Raw genomic sequence first — 21,775 nt, forward strand, 5'->3', positions numbered from 1 at the left:
TAATAATCTATCCCACTTCTTAAAAAATCGAAGGAATATGCCATTGTTTTGTGATTTTAGAATTGGGGAAAGGACGAAAAGAGGAGGAAAGTGGGATTGTTTCAAATTTTGAAAGTACTAAAAATTAATGGTGGGGAAATGTTTATTGGCATTAATGTTAAACCACTCTACAAGGGAAAAAATAATAAGAAAATGTTACATTTAGCTGATGGGAAAAAAGAAATTCAAAGCTTGAGGTTTTCAATGGCCGAATAAACCACTTTTAATGTTTGCTTTTGACTTTCTTGTAGGAATTTCGTAAATTATACTCCCCCTCTGCAATGACTCATTTTTTTATAACCCGTTGAAATTCGATGGGATTTTAAATTTTGATTTAAATTATGTATATTATTTTTAATTAATTTAATTTAATGTAATAGAGTTTACGTTATATTAATTTCAACTATATTCGTCAATTAAATGTTCATTTTTTGCTAGAATAATAAAAATACTTTTTTATATAAATTTTGTACAATTTTTTATATTAACGGATAAAAATTAATTTAGGATCTCATATGCCATATAAGCATCATCCCATCTCAATTCTATAAGACCAGAGGATCATCAAGGACTCGAAAGACAATATTTAACTTTTGAACGCCAAACTTTTGAGGATTATCTCGTCTGGACCCTGAAACAATATATCTGACTTTTATGCGTCAATCGTTTGAACATCACTATTTGATACTTTAAATATCATAACTTACTTCTAAACATTATTTTCATTAGGAGCTTGAAAGACCAGGACTGATTTGTGAGATTATACAATCTGAAGCTTATAAGATCATAACTAACTTTTAAATATCATCATGTATGGAGCTTGAAAAAACATAACATGATTATGTGCATCATCTCATTTGGAGTTTAAAATATCATAACTAACTTCTAAACATCATCTTGTATGGAGCTTGAAAAACCATAACATAGTTATGTGCATCATCTCATTTGGAGCTTAAAATATAATAACTGAATTTCAAGCATCATTTCGTTTGGAGTTTGAAAGAATAAAACTGGCTAGTAAGCATCATCTTGTTTGAAGTTTGAAAGACCATAACTAAGTTTTGAGAATCATCTAGTCTAAGGCTTAAAAAAATTGATACGAGATTCAAATTATATTATATCAATTTATTTAGTATTTCAATTGGTAAATTTTCATAAACAAATCAATGTGGGATGAGAAGATTTAGATAAATAGGAATTAATAAATACTGATTTTTTTTTTAGAAATGGGATAGATAAAAATGCAAAAATATGGTGATGCCACATAGGAGTATTTCATTTTTTAATTATATATATATATATGTGATGATATTAATATTATTATCGTCCCGAACCCATATATATACATACATATATATATATATGTGTGTGTGTGTGTGTATAATACCAATTAATTTCTTGAATTTATTTAAATTTATAAAATATGTATATAAATAAATAAAATATAAATCAATAATTGGTTAATAATCTCGATAAAATTTTACACGAATAATCATCTCGTTAGTTACTCCAAAATATCTCCATCCTTAAAAACTTCTGGATTTAATGCAGTATGCAATATACTCCCTCCGTCCCATGAAGCAAGACCAAGTTCTTTTCGGCACGGAAATTAAGAAATTGGTATTTTGTGTGTTAAGTGTGGTAGGTGAAAAGGTGAATAAATAGTAAATTTTTTGCTACTTTTAGAAACTGGTCTTGCTTCGTGGGACATACCAAAAAGGAAACTTGATCTTGCTTTATGGAACGGAGGGAATATATTGTAATTTTTTCTTTTCATTATATCAATTTTTATTATTGTAATTTTTTTATTTTTTCAATATACATTTCAAATATATTAAGTAAATTATTTTTTAATTATATTTATAAATATGATAATTGAGTTGATATCAATTTTATATAAATATAAACGTTTAAAGTTTCTCGTGCATTGCACACCTAAATGCTAGTAATACTTTAAACCTCATATTATTTTTACACTATCAATTATATCCTTAACTATAGATTTTTTTTACAAACCTTGAATTATTAATTTCGTATCAATTGCACCACTCATCTATTTTTTTTTTGCTATGAAAATTTGACGTGGCTCACCGGATGCTATGATTATTCAAAATCAATCCTTTTTTAACATGCTTTATACTCCATAAAACAACATCATTATTTATTATTAATTTTGAAGAATATATGGATAAAAATGATTAAAATAAGGACATAAGAAAAATAAAAATAGAGAATAGAGAAAATCGTATAATCATCCATGACAATTTCTAAAATCTGAAAAATATTTTTTTCTATTTATTTGCTCAAATATAATATATATATATATATATATATATATATATATATAGGGTGTGGTTCTAGAGAGAACTACATTATTTGTGAGAACGGGAGAACCATCAAATCTAATGCATCCACTGTAAAAATTAATGCATTCGCTGTTAAAATTAATGTTAATATATATATATATATATATATATATATATATATTTGCTCAAATATTTAGCATATGGAGAAATGAAATTCTACATTTCTTCAAGTTACGCCAACTTGATAATTTTATGAAATTAAATATTCTATAATCCATATCTATACTATATTAAAAAGACAGTTTCCAATTTGAAATCAATTTCAACTTAATTTCAAAATTAAGTTGCAATTTTGTAGTTATAATAAAATTGAAGGTTTATGTTTAAACTATATTTTTCTTTTTATTTTCCATTTCTTTAACTTCTTATTTGTTGTTTTATTTCTTTCCAAAATTATGAAATTCGATTAATTATAAAATATTTAATATACCTATCAAATTAAAGATCACGATAAGAGCTTTAATTTGATATATTTTATGTAAATATTTGATTTAAAATGTACAAATTAAATTTGTTTATTATAATTTTATAAATTTCTCTCTCCTCTCTCATCATTTTCATAAAATAAATTTTAAATTCTTTTTTATTAGTATTTTTTTTTTATTTTTTTAACTTTTTTTTGCTTTTAATAATATCAAATTTTATAATTGTAAATTCTTTTTTATTTTTTATTTTTTTAATATTTAATTCAAATATATTTAGTTAAAATTAATTTTTATTATATTTATGAGTATGATAATTGAATTAGTATTAACTTTTATATATAAAAAAATAAAAGATATTTTCCAGTGCGTTGCATGGGATGCAAATGCTAGTTATATTAAAAAGACAATTCTCAATTTGAAATCAATTTCAAAATTGAATGGCAATTTTGAAGTTATAATAAAATTGAAAGTTACTTTGTAAACTAGTATATTTTTTCTTTAACTTCTTATTTTTTATTTTATGTCTTTTCAAAATTGTGAAATTCGATTGGTTATAAAATATTTAATATGGATGTCAAATTAAAGATCACGATAAGAGCTTTAATTTGATATATTTTATGTAAATATCTGATTTAAAATGTAAAAGTTATATTTGTTTAAATACTAATTTTTTTTTAAAAAAATCTCACTCCTCTCTCATCTTTTTGAATAAATTTATTTTTTAATTATTTTTTTATTAAATTTTAGTTTTTCTTGTCTTTTTTTACATTTCATAATATCAAAATTTATAATTGTGAGTTCTTCTTTATTTTTTTATTCAATCAATATTTAATTGAAATATATTCAGTTAAAATTAAATGTTGGGAATTTAATGGAATATCCAAAACCTTGTCAACATATATATAAAAGCTCAACCTGAGCCAATTTGTGCATTTTGGCGGGAAAAAGAACAACCCATTTATCCAATGTGTAATCCAAATTTGTCTAATGTATAATGTAAAAGTGAAATCTGATTTCCAAAATCAATTCAAGACTTGGACCCCAAGCTTGACATCCAACAATCTTTTGGGTAAAAATAAAATTAATCTTCACATATAACAAACCACCGGATAAACAAAAAAATTGATGGTTAATACAAAATACTGATTTGGAGTTTGGCTTCCAGAATCAAATTCTATACTTACCCTCCAAGTTTCGGCCCCTATAAGTATGACTTCTTCACTCCCACATTTCACATTAGTTGTTGGGCTGCAGAGACGTCATTGGCTTCTACAGAGTCGCTGGCAGATGGGCCGAGGCCGGAGTAAGCAAGACGACGACAAATAGAGTCGCTGGCAGATGAGCCGAGGCCGGAGGAAGCAAGACGACGACAAACAAATGATGGGCTTCGCAGTGACACACTGAGGCGGGGCGCAGGCTGCTGCAGAGATCTTGAGGTGAAGTGAGGCGTATGTTCTGCCTCTATATCATTGCGATCTTCTTTATCACCAAAGTTTTGTGGGATGGCATGGTTGAACTCCCAACGGCTGTTGCGAGCTCAGTATCCTCCTTCATTGTAGATTTCCTGATTTTTTTTGTCTCTAGACTTGAATCTGTAAGGGTGATGAATAAGACTTATGCAGAATTAATATAATGAAATTAATAGTTATAATGAAATACTCCATAGATCTAGAGCTTACCTGAGTCAGTGGAGGCGGTGGTGCGACGGAGACGACGGCGGAGAGACGAATTCCAGAGGGGAAGAAGGGAGGTAGAAACCCTAGGAATTAGATTTTATGATTTGGGGATTTAGATATAGGGAAGAAATGGAAGGGAAGGAAGGGGGGAAGAGAAGGGGCCGGCCTCGCCGCGCCGGAGGCGGCGAGAACCAGCGACGACCGCCGGAGAAGAAGGGAGAGAGAGAGAGGCGATAGGGAGGAGCGATAGAGAGAGAGAACAGAGAGAGAAAGAAAGAGTATGCGTGTGAGAGGAAGGGAAAGAATTATTAATCTGATTTTTATTTTGGTGTTATAAAATCTGAATTATTAATTTATTAAATCTGAATTATTAATTGGGCTTGAACTATATTTGGATCAGCTAATTCTGATGGACCTGATAGTTTATTTAATGGGCTTAATTTGAATTAAATTAATGTTGGGCTTTAAGTTAATTAACCTAATAATTAGATTGATTTTCACATATTATATATATGTATATATTATAGGCAGTATGGTTTATGATACTCTTATGTTAGAAAACATTTTTATTAATATTTATATTATATAATCGATATTAATTCAAATGTCATATGAAATTTAATAATTTAATCAATGCATTATTTTATTTAGAGTATATAAATAAAATAACAAAGTTTATATAAATACATATATATATATGTATGTGTGTGTGTGTGAAAATAAATAACAAGTTTATTTATTTTAATAAATAAATTAACTTGATTTCTCTTAGGATGTGTTTGCTTTTTATCCTCTAAATGAAGGGATAATATAATGAGGTATAAATTTATCACTTAAAGTGGGGACTACATTTATTATATCTTATTTGGTTTGAAGGATAATATATTTATCCACTTCTTATAAGGTGGTATAAAATTATATCACCCTCTTTTAGGTATAAAACTATCCATTTCCCAAGGGATAAGGTGCTGTCCAAAAAATCATACAACCTGCCAGAATTTTTTTATACATCAAAGTAAACGAAGTATAAGGTGGTAAATGTAGCTTATCCCACCCTTATACCTCAAAGCAAACACACCCTTAAGCTGTAATGTTATGTTGGATAGGAATCATAAATTTCATTTTTTATTTTGCATAAATATAATCGTCTAATTCGTTATATTTCATATTTAACTTTTTATGTAATAAATAATATATTTTTTATTCCATAGGTTCTGATTATTGATTATTTCATAGGTTGGATTTGTTTTAGGTTCCACATTGATTATTGCATTGGCTAGATTCATTTTATGTTCATATATATATCAATGACTATTAAGTATTGATATTTGAAACTTTAAAATTTTAGATTCTTGATAATGTTTTTTATATGATACTCTAAAGTTTTGATTTGTATAAGATATTTTATTGTTTGTTATACATATATTTTGCTTTATTTAATATTATATTCCTTCTTATATTTGTAGTTATTTTGCATGTATTTGTGTAATTTGGTACCCGTGCGTATGCACGGGTAAAATCCTAGTTTTGATGATACCAAAATCCATAGGCTTTGTTTGTAATAGACTAGAAACTGTTCGAACTCAAGTGTTAGAGTTCTTTTCTAGTTTAGTTGCTTTTCTGAACACTGAAGACTGAATAACGAAGGACTGAAGACTTGTAGTAGCCCGCTATTTTATTTTATAATTAAGAGCAATAAATGCAATATTTATTTTTGCATCTTTCAGTTGATTTAATCCAGTGATTAATATTCAGTTAATTCAACTCAGAGTTCTGAATTAGATGCCATTACCTGAGATGGCCACGATTGAATTATTGAGTAGTCAATGATTTATTTCAGAATGATAATTGACTTAGCGAAGTCGAGTTATTATTTTATTTGTAATCGAAATATTATTTCTATCTATTACTTTACTCAGTCGTGGATTTAATCCCGACTAATAGAGCGAGTTAAATTAGATATTTAATTCGCAGAGGCTTTATAAAGATTAGTAGAATCCAAAAAAAATTAGATTTTCAGATCCTCAATTGATACAAAAACTACTATGGGATTCTATTTGTCACCTCAAGACTTTCAAACACTTACAATCATAGTCCTCTTTCCTACTCTATTGCATACTACACGCATGCTCTCCAACAAATACCATCAACAATCATTTCTACACTACTATTCACTATCTAGTGCAAAAAGAAAAAAAAGAAAAGAGTGCTACTTTATCAAAAGAAGGAAAAGAGAGAGTAGGAAGAGGAAACGTGTGTTCAAAAAGGGCTGCTACAACAGCAATATTTCCCCTCTGCAGCCTTAATTCACGCAAGGTCAAAAAGGGCTGCTACAACAGCAACATTTCCCCTCTGCAGCCTTAATTCACGCAAGGTCCATCAGCCACCCTATGCCTTACCCATCATTTCAAATCTCTAAGGGCAGCCACCATACGCCTCCACCCATCTATATCAGCCAACAATCCTTTGTTTCTTCCTTAGACACCAGAAATTTGAGGGAAAGAGATAGAGCTTGCAAAGCTTCTACCGGAACTTCGAAGAGTTCTTTTCCTGCTGAAATCAACAACAGTCTCAAACACATAACATTTTGCAAGGTATTTACTAAAGCTCAGCTCGTTCGAATCCCATTTGCATTTCATCCAACAAGAATGATTTAAGTAGAAATACAAAATGTATAGATGAGTATATGTTATGGACTTAGCAAAGTCACAAGCACATAAATCAGTTTATATGTATTTACTTTTCTCACATGAGACAATGATGAGAGTTCTTATGACAATAGCAAATCCAGGATGCCTAGCTTCAATCTATTGCATAATCGATAAATAGGAACCAAGAGAATCACAGTTAACCGAACTAGAAAGAAAGAACCATAGCTTTACCATCTCACAGATGATAAACCATGTACATAAGATACCTCAGACAATTCATACGCAGTAGTTGTAAAGTGAGAGTAGGGAACTTAGCTTTTGAGAGGGAATGGGCAACTGCCCTGCTCAGTGAATCGAGGGCACGACGGCAGAGCTTTCACCGGCGTCGGAGGGGCGCACGTACAGACCTCAGCGGTTCTGCTCGCCGGTTACTCAGTGACGGCGGCGGATTCAGATTCACCGAGGGAGATGCGACAGTAGGGCCGTTGCGGCCGCTGGATGAAAATCAGAGGGAGGCTCAACGACGGCCTCGGCGGAAATTGGGCACAGCGGCGGGCACTCGCGGATCTCCAGAAATGCCGCGGCGGCGGCGAGTTTGCTTCGCCGGAGAAGAAGTTGTAGCAGTGGCGGAAATCTTGATCCTAGAAACTAGGGCTCGATTTGATTCATTTGAGAAATTAAGAGGGAGACGGGCTGAGACTAGCCGAGAATTAGAGAGAGAGGCGGTCGGCGGCGACCCCTTGCCGGAAACGAAAATGAACCGTGTATGGTGTGGGTGCTGGCAGCGAAATTGAGAGGGAGTGAGAGGCTACCGATTTTGAGAGAATTGGGAGAGAAAGAGCGTGAACCGTGATGGAAGAGGGAAGGAATTGGGCTGAAACTTTGGGCCAACTTGTGGGCTAAAATTTAATGGAGATGGGCCAAGTTTTCTGGTCTAGTCCTAATTATAAAGTGGACTGATTTCTTTTATGAGGGAAGCCCAGGTGGGGTATTTAGATGTGAGCATTTCTTTTAATTCAACAAATGGGTTGCCTTCATGCTTTAAATTATTTATCGAGCCCAAGTAGAGATGGATTCTAAATTTATTAATCGATTAATTATACTCAGTTATTTCTAATTATAAATTTTGTCACACCCCAATTCTTGAAACAATAACTATAATTGGGGTACGACTAATCATCTAAATGAACAAGGGAAAATCCTTGTGAAATCCGAATAAAAGGGATAACAATCGGGCTTAGCCCCTTTGGATGAAGAAAGACAGGTATTCAAGTGATACGAATCAATCAACAAACATAACAACTTCAGGATCACAAGTTTAGTGTCATGCTTCAGATAACCAACATTCACTGATTGAAATACTTTGAGAGTCAATAGTTTAGGCTCAACAAAAGATATTGTTTAGAATCACAACATGATAGGTCTTAAGTTAAGAAACAAAAGACAGATACTGGCTAGTTCTGCAGCGAAAATCAAAATAAGGAGTTGAACTCTAGCCTCAGCTCTGCCCCGTCATCACCAGCCATTAACCTGAAAACATTTGAAAGTAATTTTGGGCTAAGTACTAATGTACTTAGTGGGCTGCAACTTTTAAAGCATTTCATAATCTGAAGAACAGTTTATCCAATCTTACTGACATGACATAGAAGGTTTTAAAGAGAAATAACTTCTATGCATGTTAAAACATTTTCATATATATATACTTAATTATTTTGCGCGCGTTTGCACACTCCATTATGTTACTCGCTGTGATCCCGGACCTCTAGCCACCGACGGATCTCTGTCTCCCGCTGACTTGAACTGAGGGCGTAACCCAGCCAAGTATAATAAACCTCGGAAATTAATCCAGACAGGCCTATCATTTCTATGCTCCGGAACACATCCCGTCGAGCACCCTTATAACGCCTCTGGTTAGTGCCCGATGGAGATCAACCCACCGAGTCAGCTAACAAGTGTACACAATTCTCAAACAACGTGTTAGGTCATAAGAGAACCTCAATTGATTAACTGTACGAGCCTTAAACATGGTAGAGTGCACAAAAATATTTTATTGGATAAACAGTTTATATTACACGAATATTTAAGCTCAATAGCTAAATCATACATTTGAAAAATAAGCCCACCTGTATAGGCAAAGCCTGTCGTTTAATCTTATCTCTGAATTGGAAAAGCAGTGCTAATCCTCCTGATGCTCAAAGCCTACAAGAAATCTATTCTCAATAGGTCTCCTTGAATTCTAATCTTAAGTCATAGTGAAGTGCTTAATATTCTATAATTCACTTAGCCAGGTTTTCAAAATTTAATGAATAAATAATTGAAAACATTTCTCTTGAGTTAAGAACACCAACAATATTCTTACTCATATTTTTTTTTTAATAATTGGAATTATAAATAAAACCAATTAAATCATAAATATTCTTATTGCAAAATATAATGCAAATCTTGTCATGCTTAGCATATAATAAGTAATTTACTTAAAATATGCACATAATAATAATTTAATATTATTATAAAAATTTAAAATAATTAATCAAACTTAAAAAGTTTAATTAATTAAAATAATATAGTCCATTTTAAATAAAGAAGCTGCACAGCCCAATTGAATAAATTAATAAAGGCCCAGCAGATTTAAAAATTAAAAGCCCAACTGAAACAAAAATAAATAAAATCTCAGCCCAAAAACTCATAAAAATCGGCCCATGACTCGAGCCCACTCTAATTAAAATCGGCTCAACCTCAAAATTTAAAACAAAGGCCCAACCTCAAGCCCAAACTCTCAAACTAAGCCCTAAACTACACTCAAGCCCACTCTAACCAAGCCCAACTCTCACCAAGCCCAAAGCCCAACCCTACACTCTCTTATCTCCCTCAAATCGCACAACACTCATACACACAAGCAGCTGCGCAGCAGCACTCTTCTCTCCCTCTCTCGGCTCCCTCAAATTTCCGCCGCCACGGCTCCTCCTCCGGCGACTGGCCGCCGCCCGCCGAATCACCACATCATCTTCCTCTCTCCTTTACTTTGGTTCCGCCAGACCCCCTTCTCCCATCTCCCTCATCGCACCAACACAAACTCACGCACCCAGCCCTCTCTCCTTCACGCAGCAGGCGCAACCGCCGCGGAGCTCCGCCGCCTCCGACGTCCTCGCAGCAGATCCGCCGTCGCCTCCTTCTGAAAATCCAGCGGACGACGGCAGCGGCTTCACGCCACCACCACCAGCGTCCTAACCCCCAACTCTCTCTTTCCCCCTTGGCAACGACGAGCGCCGCCGCCTCCCTCGGTCTCTCTCTCGGCGACAGCAGCAGCAACAGCTCGTCACTGCGCCGTCGACGCACAGCCAACCTCTTCCCACCCCTGACTCGACTCAGCAAGAAACACAACACTCACTCAACAAGCTAGAAGCAAGAACTGAGACATGGAGAAACCAAGCTTCAAAAAGTCGTCCTCCTCTACTTCTTCTTTTATAAATCATGCTCTGATGTATGAATATATATATATATATATATATATATATATATACAGATTGTATGCTTATGATTATGAATGTCATTTTAATGAAATGCTTGAAATGCGTTGCTGGGTATATATCAAATTGTATATAGCTTTGAACAAGCTTGCAGCTTGAAGTTCGATTTATGAGCAGAGGTAAAAGAAATCAAATGGCTACCTTGTGAGAAATTTCAGTGAGTGTTGATCCTGTTTGTTTGCTGGAAAAGAAGGTTCATAGATATGAATACCATTTAAATGAAGGCTCTTATTCATAGGGAAGAATGTAAAGAAACTGATTTAGAAATCTTACTTGTGTGTTGGATTCTGTCGAAATGATCTTGGTGAGCAAATGAAAATTTTCAGAATGAGTGAAGTGATAGGGATGTCCGTGTGGTATAGCTGAACTTCTGTGGGTGTAGCTCTGCACTTAGTTCCTTGGTATGTAGGAGAAATGGTGAGTGGAAGGGAATGGGTATTATGGCTAAAGTTTATTTTGGTGGGGGGCAAAGTATCGTGTGAAGTGTGAGTGGGGAGAGTGGAAAGTGTGAGTGGGTAGTGATGTTAACGTTGGTGGTGGAAATAGTGAATTGGTGAGTAGTGTAGCACCATTGATGAGTAGTGGATTGAGGATGAGATATGGGAGGATTTTATTAGTCTGCATAAATACATGTATGCTATAAATAATCATGATATAAGGTGGCTATTAGGAACATAGATAAAATATCGGGACTGTAATAAATACTTCAGGGTTCGTTAAATAAATAGCTCGTGAAAATACTTAAATACTAAATTAAATAAATATGCAATGCATATAAATTCAATAACTAAATTTACAAATGTTTTTGTAAATCATTTTTGTTGGAATTAAAAATAAATTCATTTTCTTTATATCCGGCGTGAATCATCTTACTTCTAAATTCGAAAAAAAAATATTCTAAACTTAGCAAAAAGGAACGGGGTATTACATTCCTCCCTCCTTAAAAAAATTTCGTCCCCGAAATTACATACCTTGATAATCTAGCTGGGGATACTTGACTTTCATTGAATCTTCAAGTTCCCATGTGGCCTCTTCCATCCCGTGATGGTTCCACTTCACTTTAACAAGAACGATGTTCTTGTTACGTAAAACTTGAACCTTGCGATCAAGTATCTGGACTGGTTTCTCTTCATAACTTAAGTCCTGGGCTAGGACCACTTCATCATGCTTAATCACATGTTTTGGATCAAACACATACTTTCTTAACTGAGAGACATGAAACACATTGTGTACGTCTCCAATACTGGGTGGCAATGCTAACCTATAGGCTACAGGGCCTATCTTATCTAGGATCTCAAAAGGTCCTATAAAACGGGGTCGTAACTTGCCCCTCTTTCCGAAACGTATAACTCCCTTTGAGGGAGAAACTTTGAGGAAAACTCGATCCCCAACATTGATTTCTAACTTCGATCGGCGTTTATCGGCGTAAGACTTTTGTCTATCTTGAGCTTCTTTGATTCTTTGCTTGATGTGGTCGACCTTCTCAACCATCTGTTGGACCAGTTCAGGACCTAACAATTTTCTCTCGCCCACTTCATCCCAGTAAAGTGGCGATCGACATTTTCGGCCATACAAAGCCTCATATGGAGCCATTCCAATTGTTGCTTGATAACTGTTGTTATAAGCAAATTCTACAAGAGGTAACAAATCCTCCCAACTTCCACCTTTGTCTGCGACAATCGTTCGCAACATATCTTCTAGAATCTGAATCGTTCTTTCTGACTGCCCATCAGTCTGAGGATGGTACGCTGTGCTGAAATTCAGCTGAGTGCCCATTGCTTCTTGTAAACTTTTCCAGAAACGCGATGTGAATCTGGTGTCACGATCTGACGTGATAGATACAGGTACACCGTGAAGGCGTACTATCTCTTTGACATATAACTTTGCAAGTTTCTCCAATCCAAAAGTCATTTGAATTGGCAGAAAGTGCGCTGACTTTGATAATCGATCTACTATGACCCAAATAGCAGTGTTTCCACGTGCTGACCTCGGTAAGCTCACTACGAAGTCCATGTTGATGTGCTCCCACTTCCACTCGGGGATAGGTAGTGGTTGCAGCATTCCATACGGCCTCTGATGCACGGCCTTAACTTGTTGACAAACGAGACATCGCTCTACAAACAACGCTACATCTCTTTTCATTCCTTTCCACCAGAAAATTTTCTTCAAATCCTGGTACATCTTTGTGCTGCCTGGATGTGCAGTGTAAGGAGTATCATGAGCCTCGCTCATAATCTCATTCTTTAATTCTTCTTTGTGTGGCACACACAATCTTTCACCAACCATAAGTGCATTATCCTTTGCTTCAGTGAATCCTTTCGTTTCATTCGTTCTTGCAGCTAGACGCATCTTCTCCAAGAACCAATCTTCTCTTTGTGCTTGCACAATTCTTTCCCTCAAATCAGGTTTAGCTATCAATGCAGCAACACAACCCGATACTGTGTCTGGAGGATGAACAATTTCCAAACTGAGTGAGGCGAAGTCACGGATCAGTTCCTTCTGCTGGGTGATGAAATACCCTAGCTTAGCCTTCGTCTTTCGACTCAGTGCGTCAGCTACTACATTCGCTTTTCCTGGATGATAACTGATGGTGCAATCATAATCCTTTACTAATTCGAGCCATCTTCGTTGTCTCATGTTCAAATCCTTTTGCTCGAAGAAGTATTTCAAACTCTTATGATCTGTAAAGATCTCACACTTAACTCCATAGAGGTAGTGTCTCCAAATCTTCAGCGCGTGCACGACGGCTGCTAGTTCTAAATCATGAGTCAGGTACTTCAGCTCATGGGGCTTCAATTGACGAGACGCATATGCTATCACTTTCTGATTTTGCATCAACACGCAACCCAATCCTAGTTTTGAGGCATCGGTGTACACCATGAATTCTTCATTCTCTTCTGGTATTGCTAACACTGGTGCAGTAGTCAGCCTAGTCTTGAGCTCTTTAAAACTTTGTTCGCACGCTTCAGACCAAACGTATTTAGTCCCCTTTTTCAAAAGCTGAGTCATTGGCCTAGCAAATTTCGAGAATCCTTCGATGAATCTTCTGTAGTAACCTGCTAGACCGAGGAAACTTCTGATCTCATTGACATTTGATGGCGCCTTCCACTCCTTGACTGCTTCGACCTTGGCGGGATCCACTTTGATTCCTTCAGTCGACACTATGTGACCGAGAAACATCACTTCTCTCAACCAAAACTCGCACTTGCTGAATTTGGCAAACAGTCTCTCATTACGCAGGGTTTCGAGTACGATGCGCAAGTGTTCCTCGTGTTGTTCTTCAGTCTTAGAGTATATGAGGATGTCGTCAATAAACACTAGGACAAAACTATCGAGGTATTGATGGAACACTCGGTTCATCAAATCCATGAAAACTGCTGGGGCATTCGTTAATCCAAAGGGCATCACTGTGAATTCGTAATGTCCGTAACGTGTTCGAAACGCTGTCTTTGGGATGTCTTCTCTTTTCATCTTGAGTTGATGGTAACCAGATCTTAGATCAATCTTGGAAAACACACCGGCTCCTTTCAACTGATCAAACAGGTCGTCTATCCTTGGAAGAGGATATCTATTCTTTATCGTGAGCTTGTTCAATTCTCTATAGTCGATACACATCCTTAGTGAACCATCTTTCTTCTTGACGAACAAGACCGGTGCTCCCCACGGTGATACGCTAGGTTGTATGAAACCTAGATCCAACAGTTCTTGTAGTTGCACTTTCAATTCTTGTAACTCTGGCGGGGCCATTCTGTATGGTGCCTTTGACACTGGTGCTGCCCCGGGTTCTAGATCAATCGTGAATTCTAGTTGTCTGTTCGGTGGCATACCGGGCAATTCTTCGGGAAAAACATCTTTGAATTCTCGCACCACTGGAACTTCTTCGATCGTTTTCTTTACTTCATGTTCTCCTGTCAAACTGACCAGAAAAGCCTGACATTCTCCCGTTCTCATTATCTTTGTGGCCTTCATCGCCGAAATCACTGGTACTCTTCCTCCCATTCTTATGCCATGAAAACTTGCCTTCTCCTTTCCAGCGGATTGGAAAGAGATCTTTCTCTCGCTACACAGTATCGTGGCACCGACTTGAGTAAGCCAGTTCATCCCTAGGATTATGTCAAACTCTATCATAGTGATGACATACAAATTTGCCTTAAATGTTTCAGCACCTATGTTCAGCTCTAAGTTCGAGATAATGTCCTTAGCAGCCAATCTTCCACCACCAGGGGTGCTAACTTCTAAAGTTGTCTCAGCCAATTGTGGAGTCAATTCTAATCTCTTACAAGCAGCATGTGAAATGAAAGAGTGGGACGCTCCAGTATCAAACAAAGCTATAATCGGCACGTCAAAAACATTAATCATACCTGCCAAGTTTCCTTGGTTTCCCGCTGCTTGTTTTTTGTTAAGGGCATAGGCCCTAGCATTCTGTGGCTGTCCCCGTTGTCCTCCAGGACCCTGATTTTGTCGCTGTTGATTTCTGGGGTTTTGCTGTTGAGGTGCTCCTCCGTTCTTCTTCGGACATACTGAAGCATAGTGCCCAGTTTCCCCACATCTATATAGGGGTGAGCAAAACCGAACCGGATCCAAATAACCGAACCGAACCATTGGTATTTGGTCGGTTTGGTTCGGTTTTGAATTATTTTGGTTTTGGATCGGTTCTAATTTTAGAAAAACCGAAATTGTTTTGGTCGGATCGGTTTTATGTTTAAAAAATTTGGATGAAACCGAACCGATCGAAGTTTTTTAATTTAATAAGTTATAATATATATATATATATATATATGTGTGTGTGTGTGTGTGTGTGTGTGTATGTATATGTATATGTATATGTATATGTAGGGGAGAGCTACTGTAAAAATACTTTTTAAAATATAAATATAAACGTTTTTTAATGTACGAATTTTATCCAACAGGGTTACGAATTCATCCAACATGTTTATGAATTGTGAAAAATAAATTTTTGCTACCTTTGAGATTCGAACCCAGGACCACGAATTCATCCAAAAGAGTTACGAATCAACCGTAGATCTTGATGATCTAAGGGCTGAAAATCATTTATATTTTATACACTTAAGAGTGTTTTTATTCTAGCACTCCCCTGTATATGTATATGTATATGTATATGTATATGTATATGTATATATATAGTTACAATTTTATCATAATTGAAATTGGTCAATGGATAGGTAAATTTTATATTTATGGTTAATATTTGAGTTAAGGTTGGTTTAACTTATTTTGTTACAAAATTCTCATTGACAGAAAATACGTTTCTAAAATTAAAAATTTAAATATTATATCAAAGTTTGGATAAACCGAAAACCAAACCGAAACCGAAGTTTAAGTATGGTTTGGATTGGATCGGTTGAAGGAAAATTTTGGTTCGGATCGGTTGACATTTTTTAAAAGTTTGGATGATTTGGTTTTAGGAGTTCGGATCGGTTTTCAACCGAACCGACCGATTGCTCACCCCTACATCTATAGCAGATATTCATTCCTTTCAGACATTCCCCTGAATGAGGTCGCTGACACTTTGGGCAGAGTGGTCGTCCCATTGCTTGCGGCTGTTGGTTCTGACGCTGATTCTGATTTTGGTTAGCAACCCATGGTTTCTTCCCATTTCCATTTCCAGGGTTTCCTCCAGTTCCTTCGTTCCACTTTCTTTTTCCTTTACCACCATCTTGAGGTGGTACAAATCCAGACTGTCCCGGAGCTTTCCCTTTTTCCTTTGGTAGCAATGACTCAATGGTAAGAGCCCTGCTCAAAGTTTGTGCGTAGGTGAGACCTCCCTGGCTTGCTAGGGAGATTGATATCTCGTGGCGCAGTCCATTCCTGAATTTTTCTGCACGCTTCTCATCAGTGTCCACCAGCGTCGGAGCATATCTTGATAGCTGATTGAAGGCTCTATCGTACTCAGTAACTGTCCCAGCCCTCTGCTTCAGATTCCAGAACTCATTCTGCTTCTTCTGTCTATAGCATCCCGGTATGTATTTCTCATACAATTCAGTCTTAAAATCTTCCCATGTGAAATTTTCCCACTGTTCCTCAGTCATTGTGCGCCTCACCGATTCCCACCAGAAGTCGGCTTCGTCTACCAGTTGATAGGTTGCACAAGTTACTTTGTCTTCGTCATCGCAACGGATGTAGTTAAAGATACGCTCTATGGCCCTAACCCACTTTTCGGCGTCTGTTGGATCGCCCAGCCCGTCAAATGTTGGAGGTTTTTCCTTGCGAAACTTCTCTTCAGCAGTACGATTTGGTGCTACTTGTTGGATTGGCTCTTCAGGGATGAATCCCCTGCCGCGTCCACGACCACGACCACGTCCTCGTCCCCTACCGCGTCTTCTTGGTGCGTCTTCCATTCTGATTTACGAACGAAAATAACACAAAAGTGAGACTTATTCTGCATGCATGCATACATATATACATACATAGATATACTTAAGGTATATTACTTCTATAGTGTAACCCTATGAAAGGCTAACTCTATGGGGAAACTGATCTATCTGGGTGGAATACTCAAGTGAATCCTTAATCTTATCTCATTGCTTCTACGTTATAACATATCTATGTTAAACGTTTCTATCTTACCAGTCCTTACTTAAATCGATCAAGCGGAGCTATCACGACTAACATTCCCAAGACATTCTTGGGTGGTACTCAAACAGTTGTAAGAGTTCTTATTATTCTGATCGTATAGGCAGTGAACCTAAAACAATAACATAACTTTCTTATTCGTTCATTCTCTTTGAAACCTGAAACATGTGGACATTTAATGTCACATGAAACTTTTCTATTGCCGGAAAGATTCAAAGAATCTAACTCGACCATACATCTGGTATTCGTGAAAAGCTCGATAGTCCTAAACACGACTTTACTTCATTTTATCGTTAAGGGCTCGGGTTGTCCCAAACACGATACTGACTCATCTTATCGTTAAGGGCTCGGGTTGTCCCAAACACGATACTGACTTATCTTATCGTTAAGGGCTCGGGTTGTCCCAAACACGATACTTAGCTGGTTATATGAGTCGGAGACTCAAAATAACAATATGAAAGCGATTAGCAATTCATAACTTATAGCATATGGAAAGCGGTAAGCAATTCACATAGCATCATTTACTAAAGCGCGCACTTCTTGAAAACTCTAAAACATTTAATAACCTTGAAACTTTTAAATCGTACCTTTTTCTTGCGGCAGTGTGACGGCGAGCTGAGGTTCAACAACTTTCTTAGAAGTCTAGAGGTACTATTCTAGACTCGACATTTAAAAACTTATGGTTATCAGAAACATGAAAGAAAACTCATGGCTCTGATACCATTCTGTCACACCCCAATTCTTGAAACAATAACTATAATTGGGGTACGACTAATCATCTAAATGAACAAGGGAAAATCCTTGTGAAATCCGAATAAAAGGGATAACAATCGGGCTTAGCCCCTTTGGATGAAGAAAGACAGGTATTCAAGTGATACGAATCAATCAACAAACATAACAACTTCAGGATCACAAGTTTAGTGTCATGCTTCAGATAACCAACATTCACTGATTGAAATACTTTGAGAGTCAATAGTTTAGGCTCAACAAAAGATATTGTTTAGAATCACAACATGATAGGTCTTAAGTTAAGAAACAAAAGACAGATACTGGCTAGTTCTGCAGCGAAAATCAAAATAAGGAGTTGAACTCTAGCCTCAGCTCTGCCCCGTCATCACCAGCCATTAACCTGAAAACATTTGAAAGTAATTTTGGGCTAAGTACTAATGTACTTAGTGGGCTGCAACTTTTAAAGCATTTCATAATCTGAAGAACAGTTTATCCAATCTTACTGACATGACATAGAAGGTTTTAAAGAGAAATAACTTCTATGCATGTTAAAACATTTTCATATATATATACTTAATTATTTTGCGCGCGTTTGCACACTCCATTCTGTTACTCGCTGTGATCCCGGACCTCTAGCCACCGACGGATCTCTGTCTCCCGCTGACTTGAACTGAGGGCGTAACCCAGCCAAGTATAATAAACCTCGGAAATTAATCCAGACAGGCCTATCATTTCTATGCTCCGGAACACATCCCGTCGAGCACCCTTATAACGCCTCTGGTTAGTGCCCGATGGAGATCAACCCACCGAGTCAGCTAACAAGTGTACACAATTCTTAAACAACGTGTTAGGTCATAAGAGAACCTCAATTGATTAACTGTACGAGCCTTAAACATGGTAGAGTGCACAAAAATATTTTATTGGATAAACAGTTTATATTACACGAATATTTAAGCTCAATAGCTAAATCATACATTTGAAAAATAAGCCCACCTGTATAGGCAAAGCCTGTCGTTTAATCTTATCTCTGAATTGGAAAAGCAGTGCTAATCCTCCTGATGCTCAAAGCCTACAAGAAATCTATTCTCAATAGGTCTCCTTGAATTCTAATCTTAAGTCATAGTGAAGTGCTTAATATTCTATAATTCACTTAGCCGGGTTTTCAAAATTTAATGAATAAATAATTGAAAACATTTCTCTTGAGTTAAGAACACCAACAATATTCTTACTCATATTTTTTTTTTAATAATTGGAATTATAAATAAAACCAATTAAATCATAAATATTCTTATTGCAAAATATAATGCAAATCTTGTCATGCTTAGCATATAATAAGTAATTTACTTAAAATATGCACATAATAATAATTTAATATTATTATAAAAATTTAAAATAATTAATCAAACTTAAAAAGTTTAATTAATTAAAATAATATAGTCCATTTTAAATAAAGAAGCTGCACAGCCCAATTGAATAAATTAATAAAGGCCCAGCAGATTTAAAAATTAAAAGCCCAACTGAAACAAAAATAAATAAAATCTCAGCCCAAAAACTCATAAAAATCGGCCCATGACTCGAGCCCACTCTAATTAAAATCGGCTCAACCTCAAAATTTAAAACAAAGGCCCAACCTCAAGCCCAAACTCTCAAACTAAGCCCTAAACTACACTCAAGCCCACTCTAACCAAGCCCAACTCTCACCAAGCCCAAAGCCCAACCCTACACTCTCTTATCTCCCTCAAATCGCACAACACTCATACACACAAGCAGCTGCGCAGCAGCACTCTTCTCTCCCTCTCTCGGCTCCCTCAAATTTCCGCCGCCACGGCTCCTCCTCCGGCGACTGGCCGCCGCCCGCCGAATCACCACATCATCTTCCTTTCTCCTTTACTTTGGTTCCGCCAGACCCCCTTCTCCCATCTCCCTCATCGCACCAACACAAACTCACGCACCCAGCCCTCTCTCCTTCACGCAGCAGGCGCAACCGCCGCGGAGCTCCGCCGCCTCCGGCGTCCTCGCAGCAGATCCGCCGTCGCCTCCTTCTGAAAATCCAGCGGACGACGGCAGCGGCTTCACGCCACCACCACCAGCGTCCTAACCCCCAACTCTCTCTTTCCCCCTTGGCAACGACGAGCGCCGCCGCCTCCCTCGGTCTCTCTCTCGGCGACAGCAGCAGCAACAGCTCGTCACTGCGCCGTCGACGCACAGCCAACCTCTTCCCACCCCTGACTCGACTCAGCAAGAAACACAACACTCACTCAACAAGCTAGAAGCAAGAACTGAGACATGGAGAAACCAAGCTTCAAAAAGTCGTCCTCCTCTACTTCTTCTTTTATAAATCATGCTCTGATGTATGAATATATATATATATATATATATATATACAGATTGTATGCTTATGATTATGAATGTCATTTTAATGAAATGCTTGAAATGCGTTGCTGGGTATATATCAAATTGTATATAGCTTTGAACAAGCTTGCAGCTTGAAGTTCGATTTATGAGCAGAGGTAAAAGAAATCAAATGGCTACCTTGTGAGAAATTTCAGTGAGTGTTGATCCTGTTTGTTTGCTGGAAAAGAAGGTTCATAGATATGAATACCATTTAAATGAAGGCTCTTATTCATAGGGAAGAATGTAAAGAAACTGATTTAGAAATCTTACTTGTGTGTTGGATTCTGTCGAAATGATCTTGGTGAGCAAATGAAAATTTTCAGAATGAGTGAAGTGATAGGGATGTCCGTGTGGTATAGCTGAACTTCTGTGGGTGTAGCTCTGCACTTAGTTCCTTGGTATGTAGGAGAAATGGTGAGTGGAAGGGAATGGGTATTATGGCTAAAGTTTATTTTGGTGGGGGGCAAAGTATCGTGTGAAGTGTGAGTGGGGAGAGTGGAAAGTGTGAGTGGGTAGTGATGTTAACGTTGGTGGTGGAAATAGTGAATTGGTGAGTAGTGTAGCACCATTGATGAGTAGTGGATTGAGGATGAGATATGGGAGGATTTTATTAGTCTGCATAAATACATGTATGCTATAAATAATCATGATATAAGGTGGCTATTAGGAACATAGATAAAATATCGGGACTGTAATAAATACTTCAGGGTTCGTTAAATAAATAGCTCGTGAAAATACTTAAATACTAAATTAAATAAATATGCAATGCATATAAATTCAATAACTAAATTTACAAATGTTTTTGTAAATCATTTTTGTTGGAATTAAAAATAAATTCATTTTCTTTATATCCGGCGTGAATAATCTTACTTCTAAATTCGAAAAAAAAATATTCTAAACTTAGCAAAAAGGAACGGGGTATTACAAATTTAATTTAGAACAAGGGTATTAATTAGTAAGTGAGTTAGAATACTCTAAGATGAGCGGATTAATTATTTATCCACCCTCATGAGACGATCCTTAATTAGTTAATTTTATTTATTTAATCCGACAATCAGGATTTATAATAGAATCTCCCAGATTATTATCTCAGAATAATAATTATCGGAATACGAGTCATGCATAGTTTAATTACGCATTCTCATTAATTGAGGATTTTATTCGAGCAAATATCTTACTTTATATCATCGCAATAAAGGTGAAGCGCGAGAGTAATAATAGCCAGTCAAGGAGCTACTTTACCAAAGCAAAAGTTGCTATCAGGTGGGCATTACTTTCATATATATCAAATGAGTTTAAATGTTACGTTCAAGCAAGTTATTTCATGATAAAATCTTTGAGTTAAAGTTATTTCAAGTATTGTCTTGCCATAAA

At 36.3% G+C, this 21,775-nt stretch overlaps 2 long non-coding RNA genes across 2 annotated transcripts; both read right to left on the reverse strand.

Moving 5' to 3' along the window:
- Positions 1-8,324: 8,324 nt before the first annotated feature.
- On the reverse strand, positions 8,325-11,232 carry LOC131012223 (uncharacterized). The gene is made up of 4 exons (XR_009097237.1): positions 10,958-11,232; positions 10,826-10,865; positions 9,281-9,356; positions 8,325-8,687 (listed from the first exon to the last, which is right to left on the reverse strand). It is a non-coding gene; the product is annotated as an uncharacterized LOC131012223 (long non-coding RNA).
- A 6,813-nt stretch (positions 11,233-18,045) lies between these two features.
- Positions 18,046-20,946, reverse strand: LOC131012224 (uncharacterized). Its single transcript, XR_009097238.1, has 4 exons — positions 20,672-20,946; positions 20,540-20,579; positions 19,001-19,076; positions 18,046-18,407 (listed from the first exon to the last, which is right to left on the reverse strand). It is a non-coding gene; the product is annotated as an uncharacterized LOC131012224 (long non-coding RNA).
- Between the last annotated feature and the right edge of the window lie 829 nt (positions 20,947-21,775).

The sequence above is a fragment of the Salvia miltiorrhiza genome, chromosome 2, assembly GCF_028751815.1.
Source record: "Salvia miltiorrhiza cultivar Shanhuang (shh) chromosome 2, IMPLAD_Smil_shh, whole genome shotgun sequence".
Classification (NCBI taxonomy): domain Eukaryota; kingdom Viridiplantae; phylum Streptophyta; class Magnoliopsida; order Lamiales; family Lamiaceae; genus Salvia; species Salvia miltiorrhiza.